This window comes from Lepidothrix coronata, unplaced genomic scaffold (assembly GCF_001604755.1).
Source record: "Lepidothrix coronata isolate B3197 unplaced genomic scaffold, Lepidothrix_coronata-1.0 Scaffold17, whole genome shotgun sequence".
In the NCBI taxonomy this organism is placed as follows: Eukaryota; Metazoa; Chordata; class Aves; order Passeriformes; family Pipridae; genus Lepidothrix; species Lepidothrix coronata.
This window is the reverse complement of record NW_016690197.1, coordinates 299,895-327,531: the sequence shown is the minus strand read 5'-3', so window position 1 is coordinate 327,531 and position 27,637 is coordinate 299,895.

Sequence of the window (27,637 nt, the reverse complement as noted above, 5' to 3'; positions counted from 1 at the left end):
ATTTTCTAGGGGGAACAAAAAAAAAAGTTTTTTTCTCGCCTCCTCTCACTGCTTCTCAGTCATCTAGAGAGAGAGAAATGATGAAAATGACACATGAGCTGCTGCAAAGCCAAAAATAAGACAGCTTTTATTTTATATTTGGAAAGGGAGATTAGTTTGTTCTGTGGTTATTTTTCTTTTCTTTTTTTTTTTTCCCCAAGTCTTCAAACAAGGTGGCATTTAAAGTAGACATTCACCACATCAAAAGAGGCAAACAAATTTATTGTATTTTATTGCTGGGGAGGTGGATAATGGGAAAAGAAGTGAAAAGTGAGGGAGAGAGTGGGAAGTGGGGGCAGTTACAGGGAAATGCATTTGTGTAGGTTGGGTTTAGCAGTTAGAGACAGGGAAGTACTTTGACAAATAGCTTCACATTTACACTCAGAAATGAGGAATAGCCTTTCTCTTAAAAGGTATTACATATGAACCATTCTTGAAACTAGTATTAGGTAGGCAGGACTGAGGATGATGCTGGCAGGGAACTAAATGTGTAAGTGCTAATTGTGGCCAGACCAAATGGGTAACCTTCCAGTTCAGTAAATGTAAAGGTCCTGAGGTTAAAAAAGGAGGACAACTGAATGCTAAGGGACTTTATTTTTCTTCTATACTAAAAAAAAATTAGTCCTGCTCCTTACAAAGAGTTTTGACACTGGTCTCAGACACAAACTGCAGAAGTAAAAAAATAAAAGCCACCGAGTTCATGCTTTGAAGTTCACTAGGATTAGCCACACAAGAGCAAATTCCAGGAAGAGAAGGTAATCAAAATGCAGGCAAGCAATTAGATCTGCATATTAAGTATGAAAAGACACAGTGCTGGGTTGCATATTAAGCTAGTGCAGTAACCTTGTGCTTCTGGAGCTGCTTGGTGAGGTTACTGTGCAGAAGAGCTCAGAGGGCTCACCTCCTGAGGGGAAAATTGCTTTTCTTTGGCTAGATGGATATGGTGCTGCAAATGCACTTTGTGCTTGATCCTTTCCTGGGAGGGGGCTGGGGACTGCAGGCAGTGGTGAGGCCTGCCCAGACTGGGGAAGCCCAGCCAGGTGTGGTGGGCATCAGGTGGGCACTGGGCAGGGCTGTGGAAGCCACATGGGGTGCTCTCAGCCAGCCAGGGTGGATGTGAGATGCCTGAGTGAGGGGCTTGGGGAGGTTTGCAGGGCGGCTGCTCACACCATGCTTGACTCACAACTCTGATCTGAGCAGCTGCCTGGGAATTTTTTTTTATTTTTATTAATGTAGTAGGCTTTTACTGCTACAGAAGGAGCCTATTCTGATTTTGGAAACCATTACTTCCTGAACAAACTACATTTTATCTGTAATTATTATTATTAGTTTGATTTTTTCTTCTCTCTTTAAAATTGAGGACAGAGACTTTTCAGATCCCCATGTGGCTGCATTGGGCTCTCCCTTCTCTCTGCTGTTCCTCACTGGCACTGACCACACAGCTGGGAAAAAGGTCTGACCATCCAGGCATCCGTCCAGATGTCTTGCTGTTCAGCATTGCCAGCAGAGTTCGTGGGTTTCTAAGGCTTGAGTTACCTTATTTGTAAAGTTTTAGCATAGAGCTGCTACCCTGTGCCCATCTCCTGTCCCTGATAGTCTGTCTGTGCACACTCAGTAAATGCCAAATGTTCATAAACCCCGTTCATAAACCCCACATTAGTGGCTTAGACATATTTTCTCCCCAGGTTCCTAAATGCTTCTGTTGGTTAGGACTCAAAGGCAAGCCAGGAACTCCCAGCTTGTTGGCTGAGTAATTTCTTTCTAAAATCCTGTGTGCTTCCGGGGGAGATTTATCCTCACCTTCTCAAGAAAGATCATTGGCCTTTAGTGAGAAACATGAGTACAACACGTTTGAGATCATCTGATACTTTATGTGACATGGCACATATGAAATAAAATAAATGCCACTCTGTCTTCCTGTCCTTCCTGTCTAAGCCTCAATTTCACTGTGTACCTCTAATGCTTCCATTTATAAAAGTCTTTTGAAGATGAGGTACTCGCTCATTCTTTTTTTTTTTTTTTTTAATTTTCTGTAAGAAGCTTGATATTGTAGCAGGGAAAGCAAGAAGCAAAGGATGGAAAGAATGATCACCTCTAAGGCAAGCAGCTTACTATTTCAGGAGCCTGGCAAAATCATTTTGGATGAGCATCAAAGGTACAACACAGCCAAAATGTTTTATTGTTCTCTTTTTCCCCCTCTAAAATAGCACATTTGACAAAGCTGTCCCTTTAAATCTACTCAACTATGTCACTTCACCAAGTTTGAATTTGCTGTATTTATCAGCCCTGTGTGTTGGTGTGGGTGTCAGAAATATGCAGGTGATGTCATTTTTCATTCCCTAACCCAGGGTTTAATTGACAATATCATTCCACACCCCTCCTCCCACCCTTCCTCCACCTCTTCAGTTGAAACCTTGTTCTCTGAGGCCTTTCGGGTCAACACACTTCAAAAACGTGTTACCTTCATCATTTAAAGTTTTCTCTAAGAAAGGGAAACTTAATGACTCCATTTTTACATCCCTGTTGATATGGAGATGAAAGATATGCCCAATATGAATTTACTTTTGTAATCCTATCTAGTAATAATTTCTTTGGCACACAGAATGAAGTGATAGCACACTACTGGTGGTACAGAGCAATTTGGCCATTGGTATACTTTGAATCAGGAAGATTTGTCACCTTCATTTTGCTGTCTTTCTCATAGAAAAAAAAGCCCTCTAAATCATCTCTTCTGCATAGAATTTGGTGTTGGAATTTTCATGTAACCATATTAAATAAAACATGGTAATAAGCCCTCTAAAGTATTTTGTCCTACCTTTAATCCATTCAGAAAAGATTCCAGGGTAAACAGTAAAAGTTTTCCCTTTTTTCCCCCAGTGGTATATATCATTACTAGAGGAAATACAAGCTTAGAAAAGAAGTGGTTAGGAGGCATATAAAAGAAAAAGGCAAGAACTTAATTGCATTGAGAGAGAAAAGGTCTCAGCAGTCTGGCTCCTCTCTTTTCAAAGGATGTCCATGCTCCTAGCATCCTAGGGGCTTTTCTGAAAAAGGAAAACAAAAATGCTAAGACCAGCAATGATACATGGACTGCACCACAGACAAGTGTCCTTGGGACTGTCCTGGGAACCAAAAGTCAAACTGAGGCAAAACTCTTCCTCTGCCTTGTCTTCACCCAAGTGAATGGGAACGTGTAATGTATTCAACTCTTGTTCCATGTCCCCAGCTTCATCTGACTCATAAATATAGACACAAACAAAACCACCTCCTCAGTTCAGTGGAGCTGTGACTGTTGTGCTGGCTGGAAGGTAACGGGTAACATCGGAGTCACGGGAGTAACTCAGCAGCATAAGCCAGGCCTTTCAAAAGCCAGGCTTTCAGCCTTCTGAAATTGTTAGGCAAAGCCACAGCCTGCAGTCTTATAGCTTAGTACCTCCCTCATTATGGTTACAGTACTGATGGTTGCCTGTGATTACTTACTGAGTCAATTAATGAGATAAAGGAAAAGTATTCGTGAGAGCATATTGGGTAATTCAAAGGTTGAAAGGCTATATTGAAACACATCTGGTCATAATTAAGTTTAACTGTACAGTTTCATCTAGCCAAACATAATTACTTGCAACTAAATGTATGTCAGTGTAGCTGATTGACACATATACTATATATAGCCACCACAAGCAAGGGACAAGGTTTAGGTCAACTGCATGAAAAAGTAAAAAACTAGCTTACAGGGATGGAGTGGGACAGAAAAATAAAGTAAAAAAAAAAAAGGTATTGTTGTCAATTAACTTCATACAGAGTTTAAGATCCTTTTTTATAAAAATGGTATGGCCCAACCTAGAGCAAGGTTTTCTTTTACTTTCTTCTGGACTGTCTCTTCTCTCAGTTACAGTGATTACAGTTTTGTCCTTTACTGTGATCAGCTAATGCTATGAATAGAAAAAGTTACTGAAAAGAGGAAAAAAATAGTGGGTTTAATTTGTTCACGACAGGAATCGGCAGAAGTGACTGATGGAATCCACAGGAATTGGTGATTTGCTGGTGTTAAACCAATCCTGAAGGTGATTAGTTTTTGTCTAGAATTGGTACCTACATGTCCTGCTGCACAAGACAAATCTTCTCCAAACAATAAAAGAATCTCTTTGAAATGTGATTCTAATAATGTTTGTAACCACTACTACTTTCACCGTCTTATCTCTCCATGTATTGAACTATTACGCCAGTAAGTGCTGCAGTTGTTCAGCCCTGTGTTTGTGAGTGTCAGGCAAAAGGAAATTTGAAGACTTGCTCCAGAATTCATCAGGAGTTGGAGAAAGGAAATTCTTGACTGAAAATTGCTTTTGATTACATTCTCTCCTTGCCAGGAAAGGCCAACTTCCCACAGGAGCCGTAATTCTCCATGGGCTCTACAAGGATGCCAGTTTTACTGAAAATTCAATCTCTTTACTACAATAAAATCCCAGTTGAGCTGCCATCCACAGCAGCACTCAACTAACCCCATGCCAATACTGTGTGATTCATTGATTCTTATCATATGAACTTTCACTTTTAACTTTGAAAAAAATTAGACAGAGATGAAACTCACTGTAAGGGCATCTGAGCAGACTCGGTTGCAATAATGAAAAGGAACGATTACAACTCTAAGTTGTACCAAGACATGTGGGCCTGTGGTGCTTTTACTTAAACATTGTTTAGACTTCTGCAATTTGTTTATAGCATATCTCAACATAAGGTACCCTTTGGCAGTAAAAGTGTGGGTGCTGATAAGAGCACATGTGAGACAATTGTGTCTCTGTGTACCCCTTTCTCAGTCATCCCAGGAGCACTCCAAGCTGAGCCTTTAGCCTGGAGGCAACTCAAGTTTGTTGCAGATTTTTCCTGCTATCAACTCAGGTGTTTGGGTGGCATCTGACTCATTAATAAATTAATGAATATGAAGACTATTCCCAGTCCGTGTCTTTCAGGAAGATGTATCACCAGGATTCTTTGTGATACTGTTTATTACTTCAGAGGGCTTGGAGGCTTTGCATCTCAGACTGTCCCTGCAGGTAATGATGCAGGTCTAACTGCACCCAGCTCCTCATCCTCACTGAAGTGACGCAGACGATGCACAGTGAGTGGTGAGACTGTGCTGCTGTCTGGAGCTGCACCCTCGACAGGCCAGCTGAGCATGGAAAAGGCTGGGGCACTCTGTCCCCATCCCTACCCACAGCACAGGAACACCAGGGCTGACACTGGCCTTTGCTTTTGTTTCATTTCCCAGTTTACGCCCCTTGCTTACTGGCTGTGCCCCAGCCTTTGCTGGGGACTGGGCTAAAGCACAGCCTTTTATTTCCATTCCTCAGAGCCTTCCAGGTTCATTGCCCAGGTATTGCACACCCGTGTTTCTGAGATCCTCCACACATCAGTTTGAGAAAGGCAATCTCTGTGGTCTCTGTGTGTTGCCATGACTTGAAAGCATCGTTTAATAATGTTGATCCAGTTGGAAGCTTTACTGGGTGTTTTCCACACACACAAATGCTGAAAATATTTCATCATTTCTCAAGGAAGGAAGAGTTTAAAATTGAGATAAATCAATATCGAATGGAATGGATATTGATTCATTTCCTTGCCTTTGGAATGAATACCTTCTCTCCTCAGCAAAAAGCTGTGAAGGGGAAGCCATTGCTCATCTGAAACAAACAAGGCTCCATAAATCTTAATTCTGCTAAAAGATATTACTGAGAGGAGCCCCAGACATATACAGTTTAGCATTCCTGCAACCAAACATGGCAGTGCCTTTCTTCTACTGTTTCGTCTACCACTTGACCTGTATTTTTTAATGTAAAGTTGTTTAAATGTGGAACTAAATTCTTATTTTAATAGCAAAACTGTCTTCATATTCTTCCATTTGGTCTATTTATTCAATGGAATTCCACACTTCTATGAACATCTGACCTTAACCTTTCACAGTACCTAACATCATTTTTGCCAAGAATGACACTGAGTGTGAGAGCTTCCATCAGAATATCTCTGTGAGGCTTGAACAGAGGTCCAAATGATCTGGTACTTGTTCTTAGTAGTCCCCCCTTTTCTGACCATTTTCAGGTCAGGAGACTGCCTGAGTCAGCTTATGCATGCAGAAAAACCTCAAAGGATCTCAATTCTGTTAGTTCTGTCTCATCTCAGACTCCTCCAAACTTCTTGAGACTACTGAGAGCAGACACAAACTGTTTAATATTAAATGCAAACTAAAGCAAAAAAAAAAAAAAAGGCACGGAGAATGGAAACTATATTTGAAATTTTAAGTTATGTGTATCTCATTAAACTCAGGAAAAAAAAAAAAACACAGAAGGATTTGTCTCTGTACTTTCCTAGCCTCCTGCAGGGTAGGCTTGTCTCTGCTGGGCTGAGAAGATGAGTGCTGTCAGACACGGCTGCACATCCACGGCTTCACTGGGTGACAGCCACTAGAGCTCTGGCAGCCCAGAGAGCCTCGGTGCTGGGAGAGGAGGCATCAGGGTCTGCATTGCACTGCTGCAGTTGCCTCAGCCCTAGAGAGGGCACTGGACCGTGTTTCTGCAGTGCTGCTGCTGTGGGACCACACAAAGCAAGTCAGCAGATCAGCTACACAGACATTGAAATAACAATGTCATCTAAGCTCTGATGACCCAAGTTCCTCAGCCTTATCCATGCATCTGAGCTGTCTCAGGAAGCTAAGGAGCTGCAATCTGGCTGCAAGCAGGTGCTTAAAGCTGAGGAAATGTGCCAGTAACTTCCAGACTTGGTCCCCTACTTCATACCAGGCATATTTCCTCTGAATATTTCCTTTTAAAATGCTTTCTTTTTGCACAAATACCTTTTGTATTTGCTTCCTATGTGGCAGTAGCAGCTGCCCAGCAGCTGGCTTCTGCTGGGCAAAATCTGCGTGGAAGGTATTTTAAATCACTCTCAGGGCTAATCACACTGGCACTATGTTCACACATTCTCCTTAAGATCCAAATGGCACCGGATGCCCTGTGGGATCAGCTGCAGCTCACTGTGGACCCAGTAGTCTCCTAAGGTAGCAGCAATTTCTTCTCAAATGCGCTTAAGTCTGTTCTTAACACCTCCACATCCCCAGGCACCCCAGATAGCACCGAGTCTGCCTTCCTGGCTACAGCATCAGCAGATACAATGGCAAAGAAATGACATTCAAAACTATTGCAGTTGGACTTATCTTGGGGTTTGTGGTTAGGTGTGTTAGGGGCTGCCTAAAAAAGGACCTTATTTGAAGCTTTCTTCTGTAACTGCTTTAAGACATTATCAATGTAAGACTATTTAAATTGTGTGTCAGGTTGACACAGGGAAAAATCTGTGTCCAGTAATACACAGTATTTTTTTTTTCTGTTGCTACTCAATCTTTGTTATTCAGGCAACCTCCTTCCTGGTGGACAATTATGGAATGACCTGTGTGTAAGAAATTGCTTTCTATCTAATATAATTATCAGCTGATATACCCACAGAGCATAGTGACATCTCTTCTTCTGTATACGTCTTATTTTTCTGTATATATGCATATATATACATACATATATGTGATTTGTGTATTTTATAAATACTTAAGAATAATTAATAACATGGTCTATTTAAGTGTGTATATTTATTTTAAATATAGGTATTTTAGACATATAATTCAGCAACTACAGTTTATAAAACTATATTTACTTATATAATATGCCTAGGGATTTTCTTCTCTCCCACCTACATGTCCTTCTATTTTCTCCTATGTCTTTGTTATCAGTGACTCTATGTGACAAAAAGAAACTTGGGGTTAATATATATATATATATATATATATTTGTATATTTATATAAATATATATTTGTATATTTATATGTAATATTATATGTGCATATATCATACAAATTATGCATAATGTGTATATATATATACACACACTATAATGCATCACAGTGTAATATTGCAATAAAATTTAATGTATGGCCTAATATAATGCATTAGAATATTTATGTAATATGCAATATGTTATATAACAATATATGTGATAGATAACATATTCTGTAAATTGCTATATGATACATGTAACACATACATGTGACATGTATCATATAATATGTAACATGTCATATAATGCACAATGTATATTATGTATTACTAGTGCAAACCTAACAAATGCTTGCATAATTAAATCATGTTTTGCTTTTTAAAATCTCATTAAAGAATACCTCTCTGAGAACAAGTATCCCATTAACTACTTTGTCTAACAGAAGCTTGTTCTGTCTGATTTATCTTATCCATGGTAAACAGGTACTGTCACCTCACGTTCTCTCACTATGAAAGTTTTTCTGTGAAACCCATCATTTCATCTCCAGTCTCTGAAGATCTCTTTCTGCTCTTCTGCAGAACATACTATTGAGGGTGAAGGAGCACTGATTTAGAAAATGGCATTCTGTTCTCTTTCTATTAATCTGTATTCCTTTTTTTAGCCATGGTTGCCATCCCACCACCCTTATAGACTGAGCAAAATTGTTTATGGCTTCAGGTGTCCTTCCTCAGTGACCACAGTTGATTCAGATTCAAACAGGAGACGGCCATGTAAGTGTTTCCTGGCTGGTGTTGCTCAGTATGAAGAACTGAATATAGGATTATCCAATATACAGGGGTTGTATTTTTCTACAGTTCATTTCAGTCTGCTTAGAGTGCTGACTGATTTGAAACAAAGATTTTTTTTTTAAAAAAAAGCTGTATATTTCAGGGTTTCTGTGGGATTTATTGTTTTCTCATTTGATCAAATAACAGTAGTTTTAATAAGAGACTCCTGTCTCTCTGTAGATTCCCATCAGGGTTTAGGTGTAAGAAATGCTTTTCCATGCTACAATGCCAGATTGTTCCTCCACTACAATGAGGTGCCAAGACAGATAAGATCTCTGACACAGAGGCATTGGGAGGTTTCTATCAGCAGCTCCCAGGCAGAGGCTGAGAGACACCACAGCACTTGGATTTCCTCTTAATGGCACACTGAATGCCGAGAAAGCAATCACAATAGCTCCAAAGCTGTATTTTCTAATTACAATGGCAGAATGAAACAAATACTTCCTAGTGAAGTTAGTACTGCAATAACAATATCATTCTGATTCAAAAAGTGGACCTCAGAGTTTACCTCCCCTGCAATAGATGCCAAAAAAACACCTCTCTGTGGTTAGCACTGCCAGGGACAGGCTTTACCCAGCCAATTTCTGCTCATAAACTCAAGGACCGATACAGTGTTTTCACAAAAGCAAGCTGGTCATTTGGTTAAGTTGTCCACTTTAGTCTCACAGCATCTCACTTCAGCTACATGATTCCAAGACTCATCCCTCTGTGTTGTGGGGGATATTTCTCTGCAAATGGGGTGTTATGCACATCTAAGTCTCCAGTCTGTGACAGGAGAAAAAATTCAAGTCATGGTTAAAAAGGCAAAAACAAGGAAAAAGCCCCCTTAATCAAGCAAGCACTGTTTAAGGCTCATTTACCCACTTTGGTGATGCATGGCAGGGAAGTTGTGTGTGATTTGAATTTAAGAGCTCTTTCAAAAAGTAGCAGACACACTGCAGGGCTTTGTTTCCAACCCCACTTTTAGTTTCCATGATTTTTAGGCACAGCAAATGTTTTGACATTCAGTGCTGAAGAGAAGCTAAGCTACACTTTCCAGTCAGGGGGAGTATCCTGAATGACCCATGGCCTCCTTACACAGCTCAGCCTGAGGATTACATCACCTGCTCGGGGAACGCCGGTGGGGAAAAATAAACTTCCATTTTCTGCGCTTCAAGCTTGCAAACTTTTTGTTATTGTTCATTTCAGAGAGGGATTTTTTGGTGGGATTTTTTTTTTGTTGTCTTTCTTTTTGCGGAGTGTACATTACTGTCAGCTGGAATACTAATGGACATCAACATAAACATCATCTCCAGGACTGTTCAATGAAACTAAGGTGGATTGTCTTGAAATTAGCTTGATTCGTATCTGAAAATTGCCAGTGATTAGCTGATTATGGTTTGAACTCAGATTGCTACAAAAAGCTACAAAAAGTCATCCTCAGATGTATTCTAGTAAATGATGCCTAAGATGCCTCAGTTGCTGCCAGCACTTGCATTAGGGATGAAGGTCTATTACCACATCACATTGATGGTAGTCATTTTAAAATATATATTCTGCCTGGAGAGAATCTGTCTCCTGGGGAAAATTCTGTCTTTTTACTTTTTAACCTACTCACTAGGAGAAAAAAAAAAAAGTAGATTGAGATGTCACAAACAGCAGAACAAATTAAAATATTCTCCCTATGAGCAAAACTTGTTCCTCTGTAAATATAATTATTACAATTACAGAGTGATTCAATCCTGTTGTCTTACTAGGAATCATTCCTTCTCTACTGAGAGTATGTGACATTTAAAATAATTTTAAATAAATTGAAGGCCAAGTGCTAACAATGTTGATAGATGTCAGGCTTATTAGGGGAAAAAAAAGTATTACTTTGTCGTAATTATAAAGTTGTGAGAACATTTCTGGGTTTAAGTCCTATGGATTTTAGAACTTCGATACAAACAAGAGAAGACTATCAATTTCTCTGTCCAAAAGTACAAAGACATACATTTGTCACATGTGCATCTGCATTTCCCGGAGTTGAAATAAATACAGTTCAGTTTCACGAAAATAAGCAAGTCCCTCATTTCAAACTGGTCACTTTTGAGTGAGTCTCTGCATGGTTAACAGGCTGCTCTGCTCTCAAGTGCCTCATTTCTTTTTTCTCCACAGAGGAAATTCCCTTACACTCTTTACATGTGAAAATGTATTGGAGCTCCAGCCCTTCCTGCATTACCAAGCATATTGCACAGGGAAATATTCAAATGGTATCTACAAGTCAGGAGTCATATTTTATCCACGTAAAAGTGGGCAATGAGATACTGCCGTGCCACTTCCTACAGGCATTAGATTTAGAATACTCACAATTGCTACTCATTTCTTTTTAGTGCATATTTGACTTCCCAGCAAAAAAATAAATTCTAAAAATAAATCATAACTTGGTATCTCTGGTGATATGAGAGAATGCTACTGAGTCCGGCACTGGAAACACTCATTTGGGGTAAGGATTAGGGAAATAGCAAAGACCCTGTCACGCCTGTTAGTGGTAGAAGCCACTATGGGACCAAGAGGTGAGCACAATTGCTAGGACCAGGTGGCAGTCACAGCCCCATAGACACTCCAGTTGGAAGGGACCTCAGGAGGCACCCCTACCCCAAAGCCCTGCTCTGTGCCAGGCAGCAATGGTGACACAGCAGGGTGCTCAGTGGCTGTTGCCCACTGCAGGGATGAGGTGCCTGCACACCTCACTGCCACGTGTAATCCATGTGAAATAACACTGCCCTGGAAATAGAAACTGGAAAATGGTAGGCTTCATGTCAGTTTGAATTTTTAGCATCTCCAGGCAAGATCCTGAAGAATAGGGTCAAGTATGACATGCGAATGCCATTTTCTACAGAAGAGATGAGGGCTACAGGGGAGGTTTCAGGGACCAATGCAGGAGAACACTGTTGTAAATGACTCAAAAAGTGGCTGAACGTGGAGGGGATGACATCTGCTCATGACAGTAAATGCACTTCTCAAAGGAGAGGGGCACACTTAAGAACCACTAAAACTTAGTGACTCTTAAATTATTGAAACAAAATTATTTTTAAGACATTTAAAAAAAAATAGCAGAGGAAATTCACTGACGGAATTGAACATGGAAGACCCTTACACGCCCTCCCCACCACTCCCCCTGGCAACTTTTCAGATTAATTGAATGCTTCTGTATCATCTCTAACAACCCAGAAGAGCCATACCTACCAGCTAGCATTAAGGCAGCACCAGCACAGTGCTAACAGTCAAACAACACAATAAAGGAAAACTGATATTAAGATCTTGTGCCAGGTACAGAACACAAAGAAAGGCCATCGTTAGGAATTATATAAATCTCTATTTTGCCTACATTATGATTACTGCTTGCAGTGCTGATTTCCTCCCTCTTCTCCATCTCATAAACTGGTGTAGAGAAACAAAAGGTGGTTGATAGATATCAAGCAGCTTCTCCTAGATGGACTAAGTAAACAAGACTACTCCAAAGTGTAATGTGCCTAAGTATGACTTTGTAGAGGATGATGAAGTCTGGGCAATGGGCAAAGGTGTGTGTCAGGAATAATCATAGCTGTCTCTAAGGCAATGATTAGGAACAATAGAAGGAAATAAGCAGATGGTTGCTAGTTTCAGAACTAACAAAGGGATATGTTCCCTCTCTTGCCATGAATTCACACTGAGAAAAAGTTCTGCTTTTAAATGGCTGCAGTTGAAAGGCTGCAGAGAATCAAGAGTGAACAAGACACAGCCATGGAAGAAAAAAAACACTGAGGACATAGACATGTGTGTCTCAGAAATTAGCTGCCATATAAAGCCTTTATGGGTGGCAGAGTACCCTGGGGACATCAGTCTGCATTGCCTTGTTCCTAAGCTCATACTCAGATGTCTGCTGGTGATACGATGAGGGGCATGTTGAGCTAACGCAGCCTGGCCAGTCTCATGTTCTCCTTCAGACCTTTGCTGTGGCATAACCAGCAAATGAAAGGGCTTGAAAATATTCAGGTTGCTATAACTATTAAATTCTGCTAGCATGGAATCTGTGTTTGATGATATATCAGAAGAAATACGTGATGTTTGTGCTGTTAAAAGCACAAGGTGGACCTCTTAATAGATATATTTTATAAATGTATAACATCTAAAACTGAATTCTAACCTTAGTTATGCAGTATATATTCCTTGCCTGTCTGCTTGCAAACTACGTTGACTAATTATTTAGACTTTATGAATAATTTAAATTATCATTAGAATCTCTTGCATTATATTCAAGAAAATATGACTGTCCCCTAGTCTTCATTTAAGAAAGGATTTTAAAAATCTTTGATTTTTTCTTCATTTCAAATTTAAGCTCATGAGTACAGGCTAACCTTAGTGTCTTCAGGGTTTGAAATGACCCACACAAAACCATATTCCTTTTTATGACAACCAAATGACCTGCTATTTTTCTTCCTGATTGAAATCTGACTCTCTTTCCATCACTAAGGGTGATGGTCCCATGAGCAGGACTGATGCTTCATCTCAAGGACCCGGGAAAATTTTGCAGTGAGTACTCTAGAGCCTCATCTCCTGCACCTGATGGGTCCATTGAAACTCCATAAAAACACCTCCAGGGCACCAGCAGCTAGGCCATTCATCCTGGACTCACCCAGGGTGGAAAGAGCTATGGAACTTAAAAGGGGGTTAATACCCCATTTAGTGCACGTGTGCAAGGGGTGCTCCTGTGTGGATGCAGGAGGACAACTTGATCTTTCAGAGGCTATAGCTGGCCCCAGAAACTCCTCTGCCCAGGCACAACAATGCAAACAGAGCTTCATGGAAGTGTCTTGCTGGTGCAATACTGGGGTGCTGAACTGGCCCTCACAGTGGGGGTGGTACTAAAGGAAACAGTGACAAGTTGAGTTCCCCCCAATACTCTGGCATCCAACTCCAGTTCTGTCAGCACCAATCTTCTCACTTTAACAACTAAACCAGGATGACAGCCATTTAGAAAGCTTAAATATTTAATTTCGGAACAATAGTAGGTCATTTAAATAATTAAATTCAAAGGAACACTCAGACAACTCACAACACCAGAATGGTTTCATTTTGTCTGATATCAATGCATACATTACCTACACGAGCACTTGCAGTTGTTAGCTAAAGTCACTTCTTTCCTCTCATACAGACACAGACTACACTCAGACCAGAGAGCTATGCAGTGCTGCATCCTTTCCTTTGGTCACAGTACAAGAGCAAATTAAGAAAGAAAGAAAGAAAAAAAAAATGCAGGTTATTGCTGTTGCTGTGAAGCCTGCTCTTGGAGAACCATTCTTTGTCTGGGCCCTGGGACATTTCAGTTAACTGGGGAATGGATGAAAAACTTACTGCTGTAAGTCACCATCAGGTGTTAAGTCTGCAGGCAAAGGGAGCCCAGCCTGGGCACTGCCTGCTGAAGTGGGAGAACAGCCTTTGACACTGCTGCCCCTGAGGCTCCTCACACCGCAGTGCCAAAAGTGAGGATGGCTGTGCTGCCAGTGGCTTCTTGGAAAACAGTGTTAAAGTGTCTAGAAAATGTGATGAGGAGCTCAGGGGTACTAATTCTCAAAAAAAGGTGGTTTTTGCTTTTTTTTTAATCCAAACTAAAATAATTAGTAATCAACTAATGAGTTTGACGTGAACATTGCTGATGTCAGCTAAAAAGTATTACATTAACATAAACTAATCATATATGTTAATTATTTCAATGTGTCTAATCACTATTTCTTAAATAACTACTTTGTCATAGGTAAGTAACATTTAGGAACATGTTCCCTTAGCTATGAAGTAAAATACACACACACACATCAGACTACATTGGCTGTGCAGAATTTTGTATCTCTAGTGTGAGGCTTGGACATGGACACGGAGCTGAAACTTCAGCTACCTGCAGGCCAGAAGGCAAGCTTTCGTGCCCTCATTTGAAATATTAGCTTTTGGATCAAATGGCAGCATGGAACAGCTGTGAACTACAAGTCTCCTACCAGCAACTAATGACAAGCTAAGCTAAAGGCTAATGAAACATCAAAAAGGGGTCCTATGATGCCAGTAGCTAAGCAGCCTGCTGCACAGGGAGATGTCAGTCTGCTCTCATCACTAACAATCATCAGCACAAGGACCAGCTTAGCCACTGCTGTCACGCCCTGCTGAGTTTTACAGACGTCACAGGACAGACCCCAGTCTAGGAAACCCCCAGTCCCCCGAGTCACTGACCTCTCAGGTGCCACCCTTGCTACATGTGGGACGACAGCTAATGATCCTGCTCTGTCACAGCCTCATGGTACCTCAGGAGGTCACTGCTCAGTGTCCACCTTCACCCATCACTCCCTCAGTGCCTTCTGCAGGTGCCCCTTTAACTGCTATAAATGGCTGATGGATCAGTTCAAAGTTTCTCAGTCAGGGTAAGGGTTTCTCACTTGGGAAAGACCTGTTTGGCTGTTTATGTTGCAGAGACAGCAAATTTCAGTAAGGTCACGACAGACTATACCCTTGCTGGCTCTCACAACAGAAGTCCAACAGTGAGGCAAAATCCTGACCTCCACAGCTAAGTTATCTAATGCATAAAGAGACATCGCACTTTTGATAAAATCCTACATTAAATATAACATTCTTACATAAACCTAATTTTATATGACAAATATATTACTTTTCAATAGTCAAAACAGTGTTCCTGATGATCCCACTTATGTTTATCTTGTTTGCATCTATTTGATCAGGGAAGTAGACCTCCAGCATCTCTACTGGGTTTTATATTTCTCACCTTGATATAATGCTGCCAGAATTCACAGGTGGCCTCTCCAGGACTCCTCTGGGAGTTCCTCAGATGTCTACCAAGCGTGGCAGTTTTAATGCCTAGTGGAGGCTGCTGACACAGTATCAGCACCTCCTGGTATCAGCCTCATGCTCCCTTTTCCAGCCAGTACAATCTTATTTTCTGCTCCTGCGTAGATGCAGCCTGTAAGTTAATGGAAAAGAGAAGGAGATTGTTTTTCTCCCTGCCACTAGTGACAGCTCGTGAACAGCCCATCCCAAGCAGCAGCCCTGCCCCCAGACACTTGGCAAAGCTGCCTTTAGCATTATTTCTGTTCTCCTTCCATTAGAAAAAACCCTTTGTCCTATCAACCTATTAGCAACCGGATATTTTACTTTACATTCAATTATGTTCTCAGAGAAAGAATAAGTTATGAAAGTACCTTTTGGACTAACATCAAATGTGTTTCTTGATGAATTGCAAACTTCTAAACTACTTGGAAGCTTTTGAAAGGTAAAAATCTATTAAGCCTTTCCATAAAGTAATTCTGTAATGTACTGTACTTTTTTCGCCCAAGGATGGCAAACGTAATAGAACACCTGCTACTGACTGGAGCTGGTGCTTGTCAGTGGGTGCTTTTATTTTCAATTCCATTTTTCATGAGGTCTCAAATCTTCACTTAAGAAATGCAGAACCCTCAATGTGACAAATCCTATTCAAGGAGTCCCAATCATCCACAAGAGTAAGCAGAATCCTTGTGCCATTGCAGGGGCCTAAATGCAGCCTGGTGGCCTTGGTTTTAAACACGGCTCACCAAACTCTTCAGTCCACATCTAAGTAACTGATAGCAAACAGTTATCTCTTTAAGATGAGAAAATGGACCCATTTTCTGGGATCCCTCAAAAAAGGCCACTCGTCAGGCAGGATATGCCCTAATGCAGGTTAGATCACATCTTCCAGAAACCTGTCTCAGCCCTGGCTTAAACTCTGGTGCAGATCCTGGACTATAAATACTTGTTAAAGTTAAAATATTGTTTATTATCAGCCTTCAATACAGATAAGTAAATATGTTTTAAGCCTCGTTTAGCTGGAAGACGTGACCTTAGCAAGACTAAACAGCTATCAAAAAATTATGAGCAATTTTCTGCAGTAGATGGAGAAATTAAACTTTGTTGGTTTTCAGCTTCTGTTGTGAATACAACCTTAACATTAAATCTGATAGAGAGAGAAACCAGCTCTAATAGCTTCTCCCTAAAGGACAATGGCAAAAGCCCTTAACCTTACTCAGCAAGGTCTTTACACGTAATTAGAAGATTTTTTTTCCAAAGCACCTAAAAAATTAACCACATCCTAGTGTTGGCTGCTCCAACATGAAGTAAAAGAATCCCACAACACATAATTTCTGAGATTCCCTGCAGACTGTGTGACTTTACCAGAGGATACTGCAACAGCTAGGAAAGGACTGAAAAATGGGAAAGGATGTCCAATTCCTTGCAACATGTTTCTGAAACTGCTTTCCTAAAAGACCTTTTTTTATCATGCAAGAACACATAAATACATTTAAAAACTATTTTCTCACTTACTGTGTTCCAAGATGGCTTGGGAGGGGGTGCTTTAAAACTTTTAATTCAGTGTGCTTTAAAAAAAACCCCAAACTGCATTAGCACAGAAGCTGATAAGCCTTTCCTAGGAGGGGCATTACCCACCGGGTTGTAGAGCTCTCCTATGTTCTCCATGGACTGCATTGCCAAGGTTAGTTCTGCCCTTCACAGAAATATGAATCAAGACAAACTTCAGTCATAATCTTTTCTCACAGACTTGGCTGCTTTCAGGGTTGTGTGCCAAGGATTAATCTTTTCAGATAGCATTCCCATTTTCCCCAAATATATGGCCGGACTAATGAATTTTCTGCAGTAACGAGCTGGGTAAAGAACACTTCAAGTGTGCCCCTAAAACTGCCGTTTTTTAAAGAGGTGAGGTTTCCAAGCAACGTGTGTGGCATGCTGAGAAACAAACAGCAATAATCATCCTTATGCATAGGAAGATACATGAGGAGTTTGCTGTACAGTTAATCAAAACTTTCTTCTGGCCAGGTTAAATCCTTTCAATTCACATTTGAAACCACCTGTCCAGTGGCTCCAAACTACAATGGCCATAAGTTACAAAAAAACCACAGTGCAGGCAGCTTTATAGGTCACTGAAGTAGTTCACCCAACACATTATTACACAAAGCAAAAAAAATAAAAATCAATTATATACATTTGAGTAAACCTCGAACAATAAAAGAGAAAAGGTCAAAATAAAATTAAACCATTTTGCAAGTAATTATGCAACAATAATCCCCATGAGAATGCTGTTCTGAAAGCAGTTGCTTTGTGGTCAACATTAGTGTCAAGTAATAGCATTCTAATTTTTACTCTGCTTGCATGCTCTAACAGTAAAGGAAAAAAGGTAGAAAATTCAGCATGTTTAAAATTGCTGGAGTTTTGCATGTGTGTGTGTATACTCATATTTTTGTCCTCAAAGCATCATTTACCATGAGCAATAGAGAGGATACACATCTATAGACACCAAGAAGAATCAAGAGATTAAATCACTAGAAGACCCTTTCTTTGAAGTGGCTGAGTTGGGACCCCCTGGAGACTCCAGACAGATGGTTTTTAGCTCAAAGAAGCACAGAATGTCATGATGTCATTTTTGCAACACTTTAGATCAAGTGTCCTAGATCAACAAGACAGTTGTGGGAGGTTTAAACAAACACCCAAACAAAACCTTCAGAAATGCTACAAGTCAGATGCTAAGCCAGGACAAACCAATTAAGAGCTTTTGAAAGCAATTTCAGTTTACACCAGTAAAACTTGCCAAGTCCACAAGATCAGAGAACGCAAGGGAAGCTTCAGAAGAGGGCACTGTTATAATTTTTTCGATGACTAAGGAGAAAAAGGGGAGAAATATTCTGCCAAGGTGTAGTAGCAAACAGATGAAAGCAAAAATAAAGTTTATTTGCATAAACTTTCTACTCATCACTCTTTCAAATGATGCTCTGAATTGCCTCCAGAGCTGCAGCTGTAAAGTAATATCAAACAAAAAGGGGGAAGATTCTTGAGAAGATGCAGCTGTAAAGCAGTAGACACCTTTTCACCTATTTGCCATTTACTTGCTTTCTTCAAAAGAATATTTTTAAAAGAAACAACTTCTAGGTGAAATTCAGCTAATTAGTGAAACCTCAAGGTAACAAAGAGCCTGTACAAATAAACTCTGGAGAGAATTTCCTACTCAATGTGTAAGAGGCAGAAATCAATACAGCTGGGTTAGATAGTAGCACCTCAGAATCTCTCTTTCCTCAGTTGGGGAAGACAAGCCTTTCTGACTGCACTTCTGTATTCAGGCCATTGTATTTCTTGCTTTCTGGGTCCATTAATAAAAAATTGTGCATAACCTTACATATGGTGTGAGAGATGGGAAAGAAGGAAGTATCATCTCAGAAGTTTGCAGAAGTGGATAGAGAACTGGCATTAAAGGCTATTTCATTGTTACGGCACCTTCTATTATTTCTAATTATTGATTTTTATTTTTTTTTTTGCCATATGTAATGATGTTCATGCTCTGTCCCTTCATGCACTTAGTTTTCTCCTGGTTTCACTAGCAACTGAAGAAATCCATCCAGCTAAACACACCCTGAATTACATTTTGCTATCATCTTCAGCTGAGTTCACTTAAAACTGTTGAGTGTAGCCGCACCAAGCGTAGTTTGCTTGTGCTTTCAGCTTTTGGATAAACACTTGCTCTTGAGGTCTTTGCATATTATGCTCAAACCCAAGACTTAAATCTAAGTCTTGGTTAAAATAACAACTATAACCAGGAACAAAATCACTTAATCTATGTCTATGTATGATGGAAATACCGAAACAGTTGTGGCTACACTTGGCTATTGATGCAAGAGTGTAGATGACACATACTAACTGTAGTGGGCATAAGCTTATATGCACTAGATGTGTAATAAAATAGTCTGAAAAATGACAGAAATCAGAATGACAGGAGAAACACCTCACAGAGGTCCCCAACTTTTCTTCCTAGCAAGAAAAAAAGACCAGAATGAAGATCCAGCAGATCCCTCTTATGTCATGTGTGGCACCATGATACATAGAGATCTTTTACAGTGAAAAAACTTTTCAGCATAAAGTTATTTTGCAATATTGTATTATTTTAAAGGTACTGATCACTTGTGGTAAAAACAGTGTAGAACTAGATGTTTTGTAGGAACAGCCAGGACATCCCCCAAGTTTACAATTTTTGCAGCCATACTTGAAAAACACTCTGGTTTAAATCAAATACCACATTTGTTGAATGCAAACTCACATTGTCAGTGTTGAGGCTGAGTAATAGAAAGTCACTATTATTATACACTAAAGGAGTGATGTGGAAGATTTATGCAAGAATTCTACAGCAGCTCTTAATTACCAGTTTTGTCAATATAGTGATAAAATTCTCTTACAGTTAGTGTTAGAGAAATGGCATGTGAATAACAAAAATATACAAAGTAGCTATTGACAGCTAGTTCTAGCTGTACTGTACGAGTACTTGACAGAATATATTTTTTTAAAAGAGATTATATAGAAATTAATTTTTTTTTTTTTAAAAAAGACTATGTTCTCCTTGTTTTATCTGCTGCCTTCTGATCAACTTAAATTTTGCAAAGAGGAAGAGGAGGAGGAAGAAACGTTGGTCTCTGGAGTCACAGAACATGATAAGGCTCAGGGAGGCTCCTGCATTGTGGGTGATAACACCTGAAAAACACTTAAAAGGAGGAAAGGAGTTTGCCAGCATTGGGGTTACGCTTAGAGCCAGCTACAGAGACATGGTGCAAAAGTAGAAACTTCTGAAAAGGCTTTGGACTAGGTGTGTGCTGGAAAGTCCTCCAAATGTGCCAAAGTTTATTAAACAGTGGAATAAGAGCTCTTGACTCTGCATTTAGAATTCTTCATGTGGTGGTCAGAAGTGGACTGTTTTTCAGGCATTCTATTTAGTTCATCTCAGCCATGAACCCAGTTTAGAGAGTGGTGTTATTTTAATTTGTTCTATGATCTTACCAAAATCATATTTCTAAAGATCAGAGAGTGCTGGATGAAGGGCCCATCACAATCCTAGTTATCAAATGAGCTTGGATTTCTTTAGTGTGGACTGCTGACAATTATAAATTATTTTGTAGGAACTGATCATTAAAAGGGAACACTTTAAAGGCCAATTTATTTTAAAGGTTAAAGTGTGACTGATTGTTTTAATATGATTGCTAGTCTTCAAAGATGCAACATTTTAATTTGAGGGTCAACTTATTCTGAAAGGCTAACCAATCATGTAATCTAGATAAGTCTTAGTCTAAATAGGATAAAGATGGCCATGCATAATTAAAGTATTCAAAGGCACCTTATTCAGTTCACTGCAAGCTTTTCAGATGCCTTGAACCATACTAAAGGAACACTGATTGAAGCAAATAGTTTGAGAGATCTATCATATTAATATGGGTAGTGAATCCTACTTTATACTAAGAAGTTATTTTAATATAATCATCCTTATGTGATGAGAATTTTTAAAATACATTAGCAAGGTTTGATTATCTCTACTTCAGAAATCTTGAAATGTCCCATGTTAAATTTGCAAGTTTAACTCTATTAGCTTACAACTCTTTTGCTTTCATTTCCCATAGTTCCTTTTCTACTAATGTCACTTAATAAAGCATAACAGTTCACATAGTTCTGCTTTTAACTTAAACACCAAGAAATCTAGTACAGTAGTGGAGAATGTTTTATAAGTTATTTTTCATCTGCTTTTCGGTACAAAGTCTTCATAGGTACTTTGCACACAAGTACTCTACTGTAATGCAAATTCTTTTTCCTTGTTATTTCTTAGAAAGCAAAAATTGTCTTGGTGAAAAAAAAAGAAAGAAAAAAAAAGAGCATAGAAATTATAATCTTGAGTGTTCCAAAACCAGAACTTTATTTATGCCTTCACATCTATAAGCTATTGCTGGCAACACACCTGTCAACTGATACCTAAGGGATCGTATAATCCCCTTTATCCTCCTATCCATCTATAAGTAAGTTTTGAGTCAAATGACCTATTTCATATGCAATGTGCCTCATTTCTGTAGGAAGTGAGGGAACAACAGTTTCTTTCTATTTTCAGAAACTAACTAAGCAACTTGGTCCCAGCCCTCTGGCTGGAAGTAGAGAAAGATAAACACATGCAGTGTGTACTTGCTGGCTGCACAATTACAGCAGTTTGAATCAGACCCCTCAACCAATTAATCTAAGTCCCGGAGCCTCAAAAACTAATCCCACATCTGCCTTTCTCTCATGAACAAAGCAGCAAAGGAGTGGAACAAATGACTGGTGTGATACCTACAGCAGGATCTGTCTGATGGCATGAAAGAAACTGGTGATCTAAGAAGGAAGGAAGGTTTATCTCTGTGCAGTAAAACACAAGTAAAATACCAGAAGGAAGTCACAGCTAGAAAAGCAATAACCTAGAGATTACCTTAAGTCTTCTCTGTAATTCCCTGTTTCTTGTTTTCAGGCAAAGAAGAGACAGATAAGACATGCTTTCCATTTGTGGTTACTTCTAGTGAGCTCATTTTGGCAGCCTGCTAAGGCAAACCACCAGCACTCAGCATCTGATCCTCCAAGGTGGTTCTCACCTTCCTCCATGCAAAAAGAAAACTTTCAGTTCTTTCAAGAAATTAATAGAAAAATAGAAAAAGTGCAGAAATAAAGCAAGCTTTATATAAATCAGAATAACTTTCTACATTTGCACCTAATGCCAACAAACAACCCGGGACCAGAGACACTTAAATTCAAACTAAACAGTGACCACCTCAGCTCCTTGCTACCCTCTTCCTGGTAGTCTGGCTCTATGGCTTCAGGAGAGTGAGAGGGTCACATTTGACCTGAAAACTCTGGTAGTGCAGGCAGAATAAACAGGACCCCTATGAAATATTGACCAGAGAGCTGCCCAAGCCTAACCTGACATTTAATGGATGAATTTAACTTGTATGAACATGATCTTATATGGAAGCCAGGTTCATACTGGGAGGTGGTATCTCTCATTAGGCTAACTCTCATAACTTGAAAGCACAGAAAATGTTGCAGAGGTCCTTCTTCATATTTGAAACCTCTTTTCAAGGTAAGCTGAAGCTGAAACCAGGCTGTGAGTCCAAACTGACTGTGCTTTATATGGCTCCCTGCCAAAGTTGTGATTGAAGTGAGCCTAATTACTGGTCCATCTCAGGTTTAAGGTACATTTAGATTTTAAGGTAACAGACACAAATTAAATACTGTAATAATACCAAATCCTTTCCCTAATGTTTATTTTGGAGATTTCTACACTCTGGGCATACCATTGACAAAGCAAAATCTGTTACAGTGAAGGGTTCATATTAATTAGGGTCACTGATGTAAAAATAACTACAGTTGTATAACCTAGATGTTTACGTTACTAAGATTTATAGTGAGAGTTATTAACTTTAACAGGTATTTTATCTAAAGCAATGTCCATGAAATAGGATGACCTTTTATCTATTACCTGTTGAGTTTACAGCACCTATGAGTTCCAGATTGATGAGTTTCATGCTCAGGCCAATTTCATTACATGTTCTATTTATATCACCTTTTTTTTTCCTTGAATGACAGGGGGAAAAAAAAATCCCCAACCAAAAAACATCACCCAAACCCTGACATGTTTATGGCATGAAAATTTGATGAGCTAACTACAGTGGTTATCAAATGTACAGTGACTCTGGGCCCTTGGACAGATGAGACAAAGCTCTGAACCCAGCAACCCAACAGGTTAACTGTGTTAAATATTGCATTATTTGTCATAACACATTCATGTAACGCATGAGGAGATAAGGCTCCCGTGGTTGAAACTCAAGACATCACAGGGATGTTTGTGGGCTTTGAAAAGACTGAAATTAATAGAAAAACTTTACAGCCAGAAAAAATAGCCTAAGCAAGCCCTGAAAACATTCAAAGCACTTCCTGACTTCCAGGGATATCCCTTCCTAGGCTGCCCCATGGAAGTCTTCATCAAAACAAGGACCATTTCTTATTTGAGACCTTAAAGAAACAGCTGGAGTTTCAAAATGCTCAGCACCAGGCAGGGTGGCGGTCTGACTGAAGAATGCTCAGCCAGATAAGTGGTAAATAATGAGAAAGGGTTGCTTTAAAATACATGATAAGGTGGCTACTAGAGCATACAGAGAAACTGTAACCACTTTACCATGCTCTCCCCTCAGAATGTTGCTCAAGTGCTTTCAAACCTGGTCTCACAACACCTCTGAAAGTCCAAATAAATTATAGAATACAGCAGTCATACTGTACATGAGGTTGAATGGTTTTAAATAAAATTGACTGTTTAAATGACTCAGTCCCTCTATTTCTCCTAGAATATCTCTATTTCCCCTCTGAGATCTACAAATCACATATCCACCTGCTTTCGTCTCAGGCTTTCTGCTGAAGTACAGAAATCTTTAATTGGAGTATTATTTGATCCTTTATAGCCCCAAAGTTAACTTTTGTTGACTGGCCTCTTAAAATGCTTCGAATCACAGAAATATTTTGAGACATCTCCATGAAATAATTATTAGTGCTGAATTTGCACCATCGTCATTAAAGCTTGGGACTAACAGCTAGCTGAGATAACTGAGGGGTTTGTATTTTTTCTGGATTAATGACTTTACAGTTTCTGTGGGAGAAAATACATCAGGCTGAATCCCTCTGCAAGTGCAGAAGTAGCCTCATGACAAGCACAACTAGAATTTCTTTTCCTTCTTCATAACGCTCTGCTAAACAGTGAAAAATTACAAAAAAAACCCCACCCAACTAAACATAGAGAGAAGTTGAAGAGAAACAAAAGAGTCAAATATTTCCAGAGAATTTCAGCAGAATATATATAGTGGCACACAAAGAATGCTGACATATTTAATGATTTTTTTGCCTCAGTCTTCAACAGAATGTGCTCCAGCCACAGAGAAATTGTGGATGGCCCATCCCTGGAAGTGTTCAAGGCCAGGTTGGATGGAGCTTTGACCCACTCTAGTGGAAGGTGACTGGATCTAGATGGTCTTTAAGGTCCCTTCCAACCCAAACCATCCTATAAATCTACAAAGAAATTTGTGAATTTTTAGATCATCCCTGTTTGGCCACCTGCTTTGAATAAAACACCTTTTTACACAGTTTCTCTTCTTTGTTATAGTACTCCTGCCAAGAAAACTATTTATTGTATACTCTGGAACAAAACCATCTGGCAATGCTAACCCAAGTAATTGACATTAATATTATTAATATTTTCAGGTACAACACCCCATTGTGGATATAGCCTAATGTTTCACACACACCTGTATTTAGTCTTGTATGTCTTTTAAGTTCTTAATTAAAAAGCTTCATATTCAAAAGTTCTGATTATCTGGCAGTAGCTCATGCTGGCTTTTAATTGACTTGTAACTTTGTGAAGGCCTTAACTTCCACAATATTACTTTTCTTTCTAAGCAGAAAATACTAATTCTTACCATCCACACTAGTGGTTATGATTTTATGCACTGATGATATCCTGCTTTGTTCTAAACACTGCTCTGTTGAATATAAAACTATAGAAATTTTGGGATAACTGATTACTTCTCCTAAAGGGCATCATAGCTTCAAAGATTTCTCTCTTTCTAGGAGATGAGTAGAAGCTGCATAATTTGTACTTCATGACAAAACAGCAGCTCACACTCTGAATTAGCAGTGTTATACTCTGATGTGTGTCAGCCATGGCAGTGCAGTGCTGGCTGGTTATTTAACAAAGATAAATTAATTTGTAGCTGTCAGTTATGTTTGCCAGATTTGCTTAGATCCTGAAATTTATTGACAAGCTATAATAACTGACATTTAAATTGTCTGTTCTTGTAGAAGCAAACATGAAGCAGGGACCTAAAATATGACATTTAGTTCTAATCCCTGTTGCAAATAGAGAGGAGGAGAGATATCATTTGCTACTTCTGTAATTCTTATTTTTAAAATGGGTATTCTCAAATGCTCCAGCATCTTTTAAAAGTAGCATTTGAAGATCTTAAATTTACCTCTTCCTGAAATATTTATATCTGTTTCTCAAATTCCTTGAATGCAGTTGATTTTATTCTGGCAGACAAGTGCAAAAGGGTACATTCATCCCATTCTGTTCCTGTACTTCTGGCTCATTCAAATCGTAATTAGCAGGCAGTTTGATGGTGATTGAAAGGACCTGGCTGCATCATCTTTGCTGCTGCCACATGGGAAAAGGAATTCAGTTTCTTGTGTTTCACTTTCCCTCTCTGCATGACTGCCCTGATGCTCACACACTCACAGTGACAGGGAGAAAGGGACAAAAACTCCAGCTTCCTCCACTCCCAGCAAGGTGCTTGAGGGCAGAGAGCACACGCCTTGACAGCTCCATCCCATGGTACAGTCAACCATAACACAGCCCTGATGATACATCAGGGACAACTGTACTACTAAACAGCTACAGTAATGCTATAAGAACATTATAAAGCAAATCTTTGGCTGAAAAAAAAAAAAAACCCACACAAATTGCAAACCTTTTTTCTTCCTCCTGATGCCCATTGCTCCCCTTAAGAGGAACAGATTGATGATTTGTCCACTGTCTTGTGTGCAAACCTCAGGTCAGTGCCTGCTTTCAGAAATGTCATAGCCAAAAGGGAACAGTATGTTTCTTTGCTATTTTAAAATAAATGCTTCGCTGCTAAACAGACCGATAATCCATGTTAGAAGTCCATCCTTCCATACTGACTCTACTATAAATCATCCAGCTTGAACATATATAACAATTACCAGTCTGAAGGGCTTAGCATTGATATTTGGCTCAGACAGACTCAGGAGCTCATTTGCACAACTGAACTTGAACCCCTGAACAACATACTCTGACAGGGCTGTGAAAGCAAATGAAAAAAATTCACAGGAATGAAATGTTCTTCCTGGATTTTATCAGAACCTCAGAGTGTGCATACAAAACAAAGGGACATAGTCAGACTAAATTGCCCAGGAAAAAGATAATCTGCATTTAGAACTGGGAGATGCAGGGAGGATGCTGCCTGACCTGCAAAATGCCGCCCCTCTACCTGAAAAGCTTTCTTGATGGCTCATTCTTTCAATCCCTCTGATTGCAACTGCCAGCACATAAAATCAGCCACTTGTGTAGATCACTCTTAGCTGATTATTGTAAAGAGTCTCTACTTCAAATAAGGGGTTAAATCCTCTTTCTGTTACATGATAATGTTTTTCGTCAAGGGGTTTGATTGGCCTGGTGCTCACACATTCACTCCCTGGAGAAGGACTAGGGCAGTGATTGCAAAAATGACACCCAGCACAGCTCCATTAAATCTACTATTGTGTCAGAACACAAAGAACAAAACTAGCTCCTGGTTGCCTTAAAATCTAGAAGTAATATTTTCTTTCTTTTATTAGAGGGCACATTTTTGAAAAGCCACAACAGCTGAAGCTTTAAGTCCTTCACTGGTCCCCTAATCATGACTGACCAGAAAAGTAGAGCATCCTTGGCCTCCCTTCAGGCCCTTTAACTACTCCAGCTGGTCACTAAGTGCTCTGTAAAAAGACCTCTGTATGACACATTTGTACACAATATGGATCCTGCAGGTTTCCTATCCCCATGGCAGTAGTTAGGCAAGTGTTCCCTTCATGTATTGGCTATGTCCTGCCTTACAGGCATGCATCTATATATTTTTCTCTTTTTGCCAGCTTCTCTGACTTCTATTTTTAATATTCAGTTAACTTTGTAGAAAGTAATTATATTCTGCTCATTCTACACCAGCTGGTATTTACTTCATCCTCCATCAGGCATCAACAGAGCATGGGGCTGCAAGACAGAAACATTACTCTGGCAAGCATAAATATTTCATTTTTCACACCACAAATGCGTTGATGATTTATTAATTAGCCTAAAGGCCTGCTGCTACAGCATAGCTGAGTAGCAAAATAACTCAGCTACGACGACTGAGAAAGTCTGTGGCTCACATCCCATTGGAAAGCTTTGACCAGCAGCATGTCTGAAGGCTAAAAAACATTTCCAGTGGGCCAAGACCAAAATTACCAAGATAAATCTTGGACATTACAACCTTTGGACCAGCTTTGGAGAGACGCCTTGTGGAATTCGAAGCAG